Source organism: Pelobates fuscus, chromosome 6, assembly GCF_036172605.1.
Source record: "Pelobates fuscus isolate aPelFus1 chromosome 6, aPelFus1.pri, whole genome shotgun sequence".
NCBI lineage: Eukaryota > Metazoa > Chordata > Amphibia > Anura > Pelobatidae > Pelobates > Pelobates fuscus.
In genome coordinates, this window is record NC_086322.1 from 226,216,423 (window position 1) to 226,229,309 (window position 12,887).

The 12,887-nt window shown below is 41.4% G+C and overlaps 1 protein-coding gene across 1 annotated transcript in view; it reads left to right on the forward strand.

Moving 5' to 3' along the window:
• The first annotated feature begins 9,968 nt into the window (after positions 1 to 9,968).
• RASGEF1B (RasGEF domain family member 1B) overlaps positions 9,969 to 12,887 on the forward strand; it is a 434,271-nt gene continuing 431,352 nt past the window's right edge. The window contains exon 1 of the mRNA XM_063458806.1: positions 9,969 to 10,000. The gene's annotated coding sequence lies outside the window, so the exon portion shown is untranslated. The remainder of the gene's footprint in view (positions 10,001 to 12,887) is intronic.

The following is a 12,887-nucleotide window of genomic DNA, read 5'->3' on the forward strand; positions in this document are numbered from 1 at the left end:
TTATATGAGTTTACCTGTAAGTGTAGATTGTTTGACTGTCTGTATGCATTTGTTTGTTTGATTGTGTGTCTGTATATCTTTGTCACTGAGTGCCTAAATAACGGTCTGTATGCCTGTATGATTGTGTGTTTCTATTTTTGTGTCTTTGTGCATATATGTATTTTTGCCCATTTATCTATGTTTGTATGGGAGAAAGAGACAAAAAGGGGCTGGGGGAAGAAATAGACATAGAATGTGGCTGGTGGGGAAGTAAGAAATAAACAAGAGGGGTTATAAGAGACACACTAAAGGGGGTGTAAGAAACAAAAGGGCAAGACATTAAAGAGAGGGCATATGAAGCACTAAAGAGGGTAATAAAATCAAAAAGGGGCTACGAGACTCAAAGGTGAAGATGCATTTTTTTGTTTGGGGGGCAGCAAAATGCATCTTCGCCTGTGTAGCCAAAAATCCTTGCACCGGCCCTGTGTGTGTGTATGTGTGTCTCTGTATGTGTGTGTGTATGTGTGTGTGTGTCTATGTATGTGTCTGTATTTATCTGTGTGTGTGTCTGTGTGTCTATGCATGTGTCTGTATGTATATGTGCGTGTGTGTGTCTCTGTGTATTTGTATGTGTGTCTGTATGTATGTGTCTGTGTGTGTATATGTGTGTCTGTCTGTGTGCATGTCTATGTGTGTGTGTGTGTGTATGTGTCTCTGTGTGTATGGATGGAGGGGCCCCATGGATCAGTTTTGTCGGGGCCCCATGGATTGTGTGTACGCCACTGGACAGAAGCATTCAGTGTCTGTGTTAAAATCAGTGCTTTTAACATTCGAACCCTGTACAAAGTAATTTCTTGGCATAACTACCACCTCTTGATATTCTTTTATACTGTTTTAGTGGGGATAGAGAACCTCATCCATTAGGTTTTTTGCTGCCCACATCGCTCCACTCTCCCTTCTCAGCACTCCCCTACCCTATCTGTATTTGATTTCGAATAAGCACTAATTTGAACTGAAATGGAACTGACTGCATCCAGCAGGATGCACATCTACAAATGATCATTCACTTGCTTTTTGCAAGTGATCGATAATTTGAAGTACTATTTACACGCTTGAAGCGCTGACAGCCAGCGGGCAAATAATTAAAAAAAACAGTGCCAAGGTTAATCGTGTGGCAACTGGCTAGCTCTTGCTACCCCCACCCAAGGCTAGCTGGTGAGGGTATTTAATCAAAGAAATGTGGGGACATCGTAAAGTCCCCTACTATCCTCACCCATTGAGAGCGGGTGGGGTTTGCAAAATTTATACTGGGGACCATAGTATCCCCACCCATCATCGGCATGTGGGGGCTATTATTATATAATCTATTATATAACCCCTAGTGTCCCTAACCCAGCCCCCAATGTACTGGTAGCAGATGTGGGCTCTAATATTAATATACTGGGGGGACCGAATATCCCCACCTGAGACCCTATCTGATGACTATATGTGGAACATCTAATAAAAATATTCAAGGTGGGATCTACTGTTCCATCAAGCCCCCACCCATGGGTGGAGCTTGGGGGCCTTAAACAAATATACAATTGCCATTTTCTGCACCCCGCCTGTAAAAATAAATATATATTTTAACTATCTGAAGTCTTGTTTCTTGTAAATTTTCTTCTAATCTTCAGCCTTGAAAAACGGCCATATTAAAAAAAAAAAAGAATATTGCAACGCAACTTTTAAAACTAAAATGAAAAACCATATAAAAAAAACCTGCGGAAAAGTTAAAAACCTGACACAAAAAAAAAACAGATCTATCTTTGGGCTCAGCTCAGAATGAGGTTTCAAAGTGGGAAAATATGTTACAAAAGGTTTTCCATGCTTTGAATTCTCATTAGAGCACTCTGATTGGTTGGTTTATAAGCCAACCAGTCAGTGCCCTGTCATGAAAGTCTCACTTCTTTCTTTCATGCAAGCAGCCAGATGTTTTTTTCCTAATTTGGAGCCATTCGGATTATAATGAATAACCCTGTCTATCAAAACATGATACATTCTGCTAACTTTTAGCTTTAAACCAGTAATCTTCTCTTTATACCATCTGACCTATAATTGCTCTGGACAAATCCATGGATTTATTTTGAAACTTTTGTCTTTAGCTGCACATGTAAAATTCACTAAAAGCACAAGTAAAAATCACAAGATTTAAAACTATGAATATTTTTTTCCCATTTATAAATATTAATGCTTTTAGTTTTATGTATACATATAGGCTTAAAAAAATCCTTAACAGTAGTATTATGGTTACGAGTCTGCTTTCAGAGACTCTCAATAAATCTGAGGAAATTCAGTGGAGCAGATTAAGCAGTAATTATTGCAGTTAGCATGTTTATCTCCTAAGTTAAACATTATTGTAGGATTCATTGATATTGGTGTGCTGTGGACCGAATATCTCCACCTGCAATTTACCCCCTATAATGCCCACTTGTTACTTGATCTGTTACTAAAAGAAATGTTGAGTAGCTATCCCCTAACCATCGATTATCTTTTGGATAAATATATATCCAAGTCCACAAGGGGCCAATGTTGAAGCTTCGAAACATGCCACATTTAAAGGGACACTGCAGGCACCCAGACCACTTCAGCTCATTGAAGTGGTCTGGGTGCTGTGTCCCTTTTGAACCTAGTGCTGTTTACATTGCAGCACTAGGTCTGCCCTCAATGGCTGTCTACCAGACATCCACTGGGGCGCTTCCCGAATCGTAACAGACTTTTGGTTCATTATCTGATGCTGGACATCCTCACGCTCTGCATGAGGACCTCCAGCGTCAAATTTTCACCATCGGAAAGCATTGATTCAACGCTAGTAACGGGATGGAGGAGGGGGCGAAACTTCTACCCAGCACCGAGGGACATCAGTGCTGGGATAAAGTGAGTACATAACCCTTTATTTACCCGGGGGGGGGGGGGGGGTGGTTCAAGGGAGGGGGGGGCAGAGGGATTGGTAGCCAGGAATACAGATTTGTACTTCTGGCACTACAGTATCCCTTTAAATTATTTATTGCAACGACATCTGCTTAATGTCTCAGGAATTTGTTGAGAAACATCTGATACTACCTTCTTTTCAAATCAAATTTATTGAACACGTTTGAAAACTATGATATTTACAATACATAACAGAACAATAGAAAACAATAATTAGATAACAAATTCTTCTTAGAATGACACTAATATGCAGAACGTTTCAGGATTACCCAATTCTATACCAAAGGGAATACTGACAAAACCTGGACAGTTGGTGTGCCTTGACGATTGGAATGAGAACAACTAATATTAAAGTGTTCTTAAAAGTAACAATGACATTCTGTTTTTTTTTTTTTCTTTTTACTGTATTTATTAACCTCCTTCCCAACATACCATCCTACACTTAGTGGGTAGTGATGTACCGAACTGTTCGCTGGCGAATAGTTCCCGGCGAACATAGCGTGTTCGCGTTCGCCGCCACGGGCGAACACATGGGCGGTTCGATCTGCCCCCTATTCGTCATCATTGAGCAAACTTAGACCCTGGGCCTCACGGTCAGCAGACACATTCCAGCAAATTAGCAGCAGACCCTCCCTTCCACACCCTCCCACCTCCCTCCCAGCATCCATTTTAGATTCATTCTGAAGCTGCATGCTTAGTGAGAGGAGGGAAAGTGTAGCTGCTGCTCATTAGATAGGGAAAGTGATAGCTAAGCTAGGGTATTCAGTGTCCACTGCAGTCCTGAAGGACTCATCTGATCTCTGCTGTAAGAACAGCACCCCAAAAAGCCCTTTTTAAGGCTAGAACATCAGTCTGCTTTTTTTTTCTTCTGTGTAATGTAATTGCAGTTGCCTGCCTGCCAGCTCCTGTGTCAGGCTCACAGTGCATACTGTGTCCATTTGCCCAGTGCCACCACTCACTCACTGGTGTCACAATAGCTTAAGCTTGACATTTAAAAATAAAAAACATTTTTTCACTGTAATAAATTGAATAGCAGTTAGTTGTCTGCCAGCTTCTGTGTCAGGCTCAGTGGATACTGTGCCCATTTGCCCAGTGCCACCACTTATATCTGGTTTCACAATAGCTTATGCTTGACATTTAAAAATAGATTATTTTTTTTTCACTGTAATAGATTGAATAGCAGTTAGTTGCCTGCCAGCTTCTGTGTCAGGCTCACAGTGGATACTGTGCCCATTTTCCCAGTCAGTGCCACCACTCATATCTGGTGTCTATTTAGTGTGCTTTTACAAAGAAAAAAAGTTTTCCAGTGTAAGCGAATAGCAGTCAGTGTCCTTAAAGCGGGTGTGTCAGGCCTTCAGCGTGTGCTCTGCAGACCCCTGCCAGTGCACTTTGACAGTTGACACTCATATATGGTGTCTCTATAGCGTGCTTTTACAAAGAAATAAGTTTTCCAGTGTAAGCTAATAGCAGTCAGTGTCCTTAAAGCGGGTGTGTCAGGCCTTCCTTCAGCGTGTGCCCTGCAGACCCCTGCCAGTGTACTTTGACAGTTGCCACTCATATCTGGTGTCTCTATTGCGTACTTTTACAAAGAAAAAAAGTTTTCCATGTAAGCTAATAGCAGTCAGTGTCCTTAAAGCGGGTGTGTCAGGCCTTCCTTCAGCGTGTGCCCTGCAGACCCCTGCCAGTGTACTTTGACAGTTGCCACTCATATCTGGTGTCTCTATAGCGTGCTTTTACAAAGAAAAAAAGTTTGCCAGTGTAAGCTAATAGCAGTCAGTGTCCTTAAAGCGGGTGTGTCAGGCCTTCCTTCAGCGTGTGCCCTGCAGACCCCTGCCAGTGTACTTTGACTGTTGCCACTCATATCTGGTGTCTCTATAGCGTGCTTTTACAAAGAAAAAAACGTTTTCCAGTGTAAGCTAATAGCAGTCAGTGTCCGTAAAGCGGGTGTGTCAGGCCTTCAGCGTGTGCCCTGCAGACCCCTGCCAGTGTACTTTGACAGTTGCCACTCATATCTGGTGTCTCTATTGCGTACTTTTACAAAGAAAAAAAGTTTTCCATGTAAGCTAATAGCAGTCAGTGTCCTTAAAGCGGGTGTGTCAGGCCTTCCTTCAGCGTGTGCCCTGCAGACCCCTGCCAGTGTACTTTGACAGTTGCCACTCATATCTGGTGTCTCTATAGCGTGCTTTTACAAAGAAAAAAAGTTTGCCAGTGTAAGCTAATAGCAGTCAGTGTCCTTAAAGCGGGTGTGTCAGGCCTTCCTTCAGCGTGTGCCCTGCAGACCCCTGCCAGTGTACTTTGACTGTTGCCACTCATATCTGGTGTCTCTATAGCGTGCTTTTACAAAGAAAAAAACGTTTTCCAGTGTAAGCTAATAGCAGTCAGTGTCCGTAAAGCGGGTGTGTCAGGCCTTCAGCGTGTGCTCTGCAGACCTCTGCCAGTGTACTCTGCCACTCATATCTGGTGTCACAATAGCGTGCATTTAAAAACAAAAAACTTTTTCACTGTTATAGATTGAATAGCAGTTACTTGTCTCCAAGCGTCTGTGTGTCAGGCCTACAACGTGTACTCTGCCAACCTTTGCCAGTTCACAGTGCCACTTATATCTGGTGTCCCAATAGCTTGCATTTAAAAACCAAAAAACTTTTTTCACTGTTATAGATTGAATAGCAGTTAGTTGTCTCCAAGCGTCTGTGTGTCAGGCCTGCTCATCTGCCCACAGTCAGGTGTCTGTCAAGGACATGTTTGAGCGTAAGAAGCCAATGTCAGAAAGTCACCCCCTTGCCCGGCGTCTGACAGCTGGCTTGTCTGTACTATTAGCCCGCCAGCTTTTACCATACAAGCTGGTGGAGTCTGAGGCGTTCAAAAAAATTGTAGCTATTGGGACACTGCAGTGGTAGGTACCCGGCCGAAATTTCTTTTCACAAAAGGCAATCCTCAACCTGTACTCGATTGTGCAAAAGGAAGTAATGGCATGTCTGGCACACAGTGTTGGGGCAAGGGTCCAACTGACCACTGATACCTGGTCTGCAAAGCATGGTCATGGCTGGTATATCACCTACACTGTGCATTGGGTAAACCTGCTGACGGCTGCCAAGCATGGAATGCGTGGCTCTGCAGAGGAGTTGGTGACACCGCCACGACTTGCAGGCAGGCCTGCTGCCACCTCCTCTACTCCACCTACTCCATCCTCTTCCATAACCTCCTTGGATGAATCCTCTTCTGCTGCTGCGTCTTGCTCCACATCAACGGCACCCCCCCAGCTCCCCAGGAATTATTCCACATCCCGGATACGGCAGTGTCACGTCGTCTTGTATTTGACTTGCTTGAAAGCAGAGAGTCACACCGGACAAGCACTCCTGTCCGCCCTGAATGCACAGGTGGAAAAGTGGCTGACTCCGCAGCAACTGGAGATCGGCAAAGTGGTTTGTGACAATGGAACAAATTTGTTGGCGGCATTGAAGTTGGGCAAGTTGACACATGTGCCGTGCATGGCACATGTATGTAATCTGATCGTACAACGCTTTGTGCATAAGTACACAGGCTTACAGGACGTCCTTCTTGTCTCTGTACTTAACTGCCAACAGCACAACAAATAGTGCGCCACAATCAGCCACTTTATTTCTTAAGGAACACACTGCTCTGAGATAATACCCTTCAACCAAAGACAGAGACAGTAAGCTGAAGCCAGAAAAGGGGTTGAATGGTAATCTAAAAGGGGGTAACCCTAAATATGTAACTTTAAAACATATGAACTCAAAAAATTGCCATTGTAGTGTAACTCACTACTTTAAGGTAAAACCAATTCCTTTTTATTTATTAGATTAAAATGAAATTACCCACATAATAAAGAAAGGAAAAAAGGAAAACTGTACCAGGGTTAGAAAAACGTGATTTAATAAAGTGATAACCACTGTGGTTTATAGTCTGGTTCTAAACTTGCTACAAATAAATTATGCACTTGTTCAATTTGATGTAAAATTAAATATAGTTGCAAAGGGACAGTCCTTGTATCAAAATTAGACACAATATATTGGAAAATTTGTAGCACTTTAGTATCTCAGTTACTTCAAGTAGCCAAAGTTTAGATAAAGATACAGACTGTTTAGGGAGATCATTGCACAAGTAATTACACCTTGGGGTATTTAATAGAGGTCCAGCATAAAAAGTGTATTTCAAAAGCCTTCTTGTCTTCTTGTCTCTTGTCTCTTGTCTCTTGTTTTTTTTCAGTAGAAACAAGATTAATAAAAGAAAAGGAGATTTTATGTGTAGAATTCCAACAACCATATTGTTTTTTTAAAATCCCATAATCCCATAGGTGATATCACACCACATATTAAAAATCATAAGGCGCAGCAAAGCTGGTACAAATTCAATCTCTCTTCAGTTCCGTATTTGCTGGAAGAGGCAGAGACAGTAGGGGATATTCATCCAAGTGTTCTTTTTTATAAAGTAGTGCAAAAATGAAAAAGGAGCAGAGTCACCAATAAAATGTACCTGCTGATTCCTCTGGTTTCATTTATAATGGCCCTACATATAGTACTCTAGACCATTATTTAGAACAGAATACTTAAAAAAAAATCTCTCTCAGTGAATCAGCTCCTCTCCCAGGATATGTCTAAAAGAAGAGAGGCTGTCTGGGTATGCAACTTCCAGTAACATGCAGAGATGTGTGTGTACAATGGGTTTAAAAGTAGCCTAACTCAAACTCAGCATGAATTATATTATCTATGTAATATAGGCTTCAGCTTTATATATCTTTTATATGGCATTTTAAAAATTGGGTTTACGGCTATTCTACATAATCTACCTGACAAATCGAAGGTTAGATGGTCATGTAATGTAAGAGTCACAAAATTGAGAATTCTATGTGAATTTGAATAATGCTTTTGTGGGATTTTGGGTTTCGCTGTTATGTATGATACATTTTCATATGATGTATGTGGCCAGCAAAGGTGCAGACCAAATGAACTTAGCACTGGACCACAGAAAATATAAATCAACCTACTCCCTGACCCAAGGTCACAAAAGAGAGAGTGAGGGGATGCATTTTATTGAAATTGTAAATATATATATGTAAAAAAATTAAAAGTTGCTCACCCATCCCCTTTATGCACACACAGTATATACCACGCCACACTATACCCCCACTGTCCCCCCCCCCCCCCCACTGCTGTTTTTGTCGATGATGGTATTTTATAGTTGCAGATATGGTCTGGCAACTGTCACCTCTCTCATTCCTTACTGGGTTAAATAAAATTAGACATTTGTTAATAATCTGAATTTGGCCAATTTGGAGAACGTATTTCTCTTGATAGCATCTAATGGATAGACTCAAATATGTTCTTTAGAATTACATAGGCAAAGAATATTTATAGGCATTATTGTCCCTTGACAGTCCATGATAATACAGTTTACAGATTTGTCAATGTAAACATTGTGTTGCTAAATGCTAGAGAGATGTAATTAGATGGTTTCTGTTGAAATTAAAAATAGTACACATGACAAACTTTGATTAAGTATACAGAATGCCTACCACTTAAATTGTCTAACCTACTCCTATATTTTGCGTATCAGATGCCTTAATGACATCCATGTGTTGCTCTGAGAATAGTGAGCCATAAATAACACTGCACAACCTATATTTAATGTTAAATGGAACATTGTTTAGACATCAAAAATACAGATGGCATGAGAAACATAGAGTAAGCTTTAAGACAACTGCTGCGCCCCAACAAGCTATATTAGGTGGAATGCTGTCTACACTGTGCAATGAGAATTGTACCTGTAGATACTGTTGGGTTTGTAATACTGATCAACATTGATGGTGAAGTTGAAACTAATCAGATAAAATGCAAGTGTCAAGCTTACTATAGTTTTGTCAGGATTACAAGTTGATCCAGCACGCAGTTCTGTGTCACACCTAGGACTAATGATAACGTATTACCGGACCTTAGAATGGTAGGACTTAACGTCTCCACGAATAGTCAAAATACTTGCCAAGGTCAGGGACACAGAATCAGACACATGGATGAGGGAAAGCCAAAAGTACCAGAAAATCAAGATCACGAACGCATTCTCGGATAACCATAGGCATGAAACCACGACAGGGCACTGAGCAAGAGGAGAACTGGGCCTAAATACCCGTCCTATGAATCCGATTGGCTGTAACTGGCCTTTAACCCCAAAGGCAATTACCAGGCTTCCATTTGCATGATTGCTGCTCAGCATAAACCCTCATGTGGCTTTGATTGCTGCATGGCACAACTTTTCCTGTCAGGACAGTAATGTTGCTTCCCACAACTTTTCCTGTCAGGACAGTAATGTTGCTTTGCACAACTTTTCCTGTCAGGACAGTAAATGCCATTAACCACATTTTTATGTGCGGATGAGTACGTGACAAGTTTATGTTTGTTAGATTTAAATGTAGAACCTAGATTACAGTATAATCTAAACTAAAACCTATATAAATATACATTTTCTGAGAATCCTTATACAGTTAAATTAATATTTTGATTATATTTATTTTAGTATAATTCCTAATTTCTAATTTTAGGTCAAAATAGACTAATTAGATAAATAAATGCTTTCAGGATGGCTGCCCTGGCCTTAAATTTCATATTCACATTTAATTCACTTGGAATTCTCACTATTGTGAATAACCCTGTGAGAATTATTTTCTAGGTTTCCATTTTATGTGTGTGAAAATTAAATTGTATTGAAGGGATTTGGGATGTATTATAATGGGCATAATTTCTATGCTTTATTTGTGAATATCAGTAGTGAATACCAAAACGACTTTTAATAAGGTGAAAATGTGAAATTTATGATGGGAGTGACAGTATTGAACACTGCAAATGTGCTCTTGCATAGGCAGAAAAAAGCTACTATAGTCTTGTAGAACATCTAGTGACTTTAAAAACATTTAATATTGTGCTGTTTTGGAGAAGTGGGATATTGGAGTAACAAAACTGGCTTAAGCTTCAAATTAATGTATATATATATTTTTCTTTTTCAACAGTCCCGGAGCAACCTAAATCAAAGCACCAAAAGGAAGGTATGTGCTGTGTTTCTTTTTATAAAATAGTTTCCCTGGTTAAGAAGGGTTTTATGTGACTTTGTTTCATAGACCAGCATAATGATATTACACAGTTATTAATGGTAATGATGGAAATGTGGCAATCATTTTGGGACTGCTTTGTGTGGGGGATTGTTTGTGATGTATTTTGGGGTGGCAACCTCTGGTTTATGTGTATGAGAACAGCTACTGATTTTGTGTGTGTGTGTATAGGGATGCTTGTTGTGTTGTATTTGTGTAGGTGGCTACTTGTTATTTTATATGTGTGTATGTAGTGTGGTGTGTAGGGAAGCTTTTAGCATTAAGAAAAGGAACGACTACAGAGTTAGAAAAAACTAGCTCTGGAGTCAAGCGGACTAAATGGGCAACATACATGGGCATAACCCAGAACGATATAAACTAAGAGAGAAAAAGGTCCCAAGTATTAGGGTAGATGGAAGGGAGAGCACGAGTCCTGCTTCCAAAGACCACTAATCGAGGGTGTGCCCATACAGGAGGGTACACAACTAACTAAAGTCCCATGGCTGAGTACATAAAGTAAACACAAGAAATAAAATAAAATAAAAAAGTCTTTATTGAGAAGTTAAGTTACTAAAAACCAAAAAATTGGTAACCCAAGAAGGTGCAAGCAAAATGTGCGAAAAAAAGGGGGGGGGGGTGGGGGGAGAGGGGGTATGTATATGGAAAAAACGTGCTACACACACAGGGTCTCAATCGTTAAGTAAAGGTCACATAGGTATACCCCTCAGAAATAATATACTATGTGTGAAGTATATTACAGGGGGACCATACAATAGCCAAGGGCTAAATATAGCACAATGAGAATCAGCGGTGGGCTGGCACTAGTATGAGCAGGCAGAGATATCAATATGCGTAAATTAAGCTCCACTGCGTTAGTTCAGCCTAGTAGCGTGCCACAGACACCTCTATGGGTCATAGGGGGAGCAGACCCGTGGTATGAGCTGCCCTCCTAGTAAGGATAACGGTAATGTCACCTATATAGCCATAGAGGTGCCTCTAGATGACCCCCATATTGCAGTACATATAGGAAGATAGGCTCCCCTTATATTAAGCTAAGAGCCCCTCTTTAGTAAGAGCGTAAGGGGTAGATTACCTAAACTCCTAACTGTATTATAAACTCAGAGTGCTTAGTAGCCCTATCTAAAAAGATATTGAGTTCCAGGCTATTGCAATAGGAGGTATAGGCAGAGGATTCCCTAGAAGGCAAAATCCTAGGAGGTTAGTAGGTAAATCAAAGCCCTACTATTGCTGTTCGGCATGCAAGCCGGGCAGAATCCAGCCCTAAATCTAGTGACCGCTATAAATCATTTCGAAGGCTAAAGGGGAGACCCAAAAAGGGTGAGTGAGAACCCCAAACCCCAGCGTCTAGCTCTTAGTAAGAGCGTAAGGGGTAGATTACCTAAACTCCTAACTGTATTATAAACTCAGAGTGCTTAGTAGCCCTATCTAAAGAGATATTGAGTTCCAGGCTAATACAATAGGAGGTATAGGCAGAGGATTCCCTGAAAGGCAAAATCCTAGGAGGTTGGTAGGTAAATCAAAGCCTTACTAATACTGTTCGGCATGCAAGCCGGGCAGAATCCAGCCCTAAATCTAGTAACCGCTGTAAATCATTTCAAAGGCTAAAGGAGAGACCCAAAAGGGTGAGTGAGAACCCCAAACCCCAGCGTCTAGCTCGACGCGCGTTTCGGCGCTATGTGGCGCCTTTGTCAAGAGCAGTGAAAGCTACTCGTAACCCGGCTTGGTTTATATGAGGGAGAGCCCGCCCCTCAAAGTGCGTCACGCGGCCAATCTGGTTCCGCCGCGTCACTGAGGGGGGGGGGGGCAGGTGTAAGACTGGCAGGAAGCAAATTGCCGACCGAGATAGAGAAGAGGCGGCTGCTCGCTAACTGCCACGTCACGGAACGGGAGGGGCTACTGTTGCCTGGAAATAAAGCATATTGTTAATGTTGCAATGTAAGGCAGCATAATGAGCCCAAAGAAACAGCATGTTGCCTACAAAGTTGCTCAGTGTGATCACTGAGTTTGCCGATGATCACTTGAACGGCAACTAGGCAACATGTAACGGAACAGGCAACGGAAAAGGTCCCAAAGTATTGTAGACACATGTACATGAGCCCAACATATTATGATAATATAAATGAAGCAGGGAATAAAATCCCCTGTATAGAGTTGGGGTCCTACAGTGTGCTGAGTTAGATACAGTGACAATATGACCTTCCTGGGTGATAATTATATTGAGAGCAATGGGAGAATATATATAAGTTGATAAAGAATTACCAGTAAAAAAGTATGAAAGTGCATACTAATAGTCATAGTCTAGAAGGATAAACACGTCTATAGGGCTGACAGGGAATAGGAATTCAGAGAAAGGGGGAGAAGGAAAAACCTTCATTCAGACCCCTAGGGCTTAGGGTGCTGAGTTGGTAGATCCAAAAACATTCCCTTTGTCTAAGGAATCTGTCATAATCTCCCCGTCTTGGATTCTTTTTAACTAATTCCAGACCGCAAAAGCGTAACTCCTTGGGATCGCTATTGTGGTGTTCACGGAGATGTCTTGAGATGGGGTTGTCAGTCAGATTTCTACAGGATCTAATATGTTCCTGTATCCGTTTCTTAAAAGGGCGGAATGTTTTGCCCACATATTTCTTATTACATCCGCAGGTCAAGAGGTACACAATGCCAGCCGTGTTGCAGTTGAAAAATGAGGTTATTGCGAATTCTTTTTTCCCCGAGGTGTCCTTCACTTTTTTGGAGTCCCTTTTTATGAACTTACACGAGATACATCTCCCGCATCCAAAAGTTCCAACCAAGGGGGTCTGAAGCCATGTTCTAGGGGGAGGTC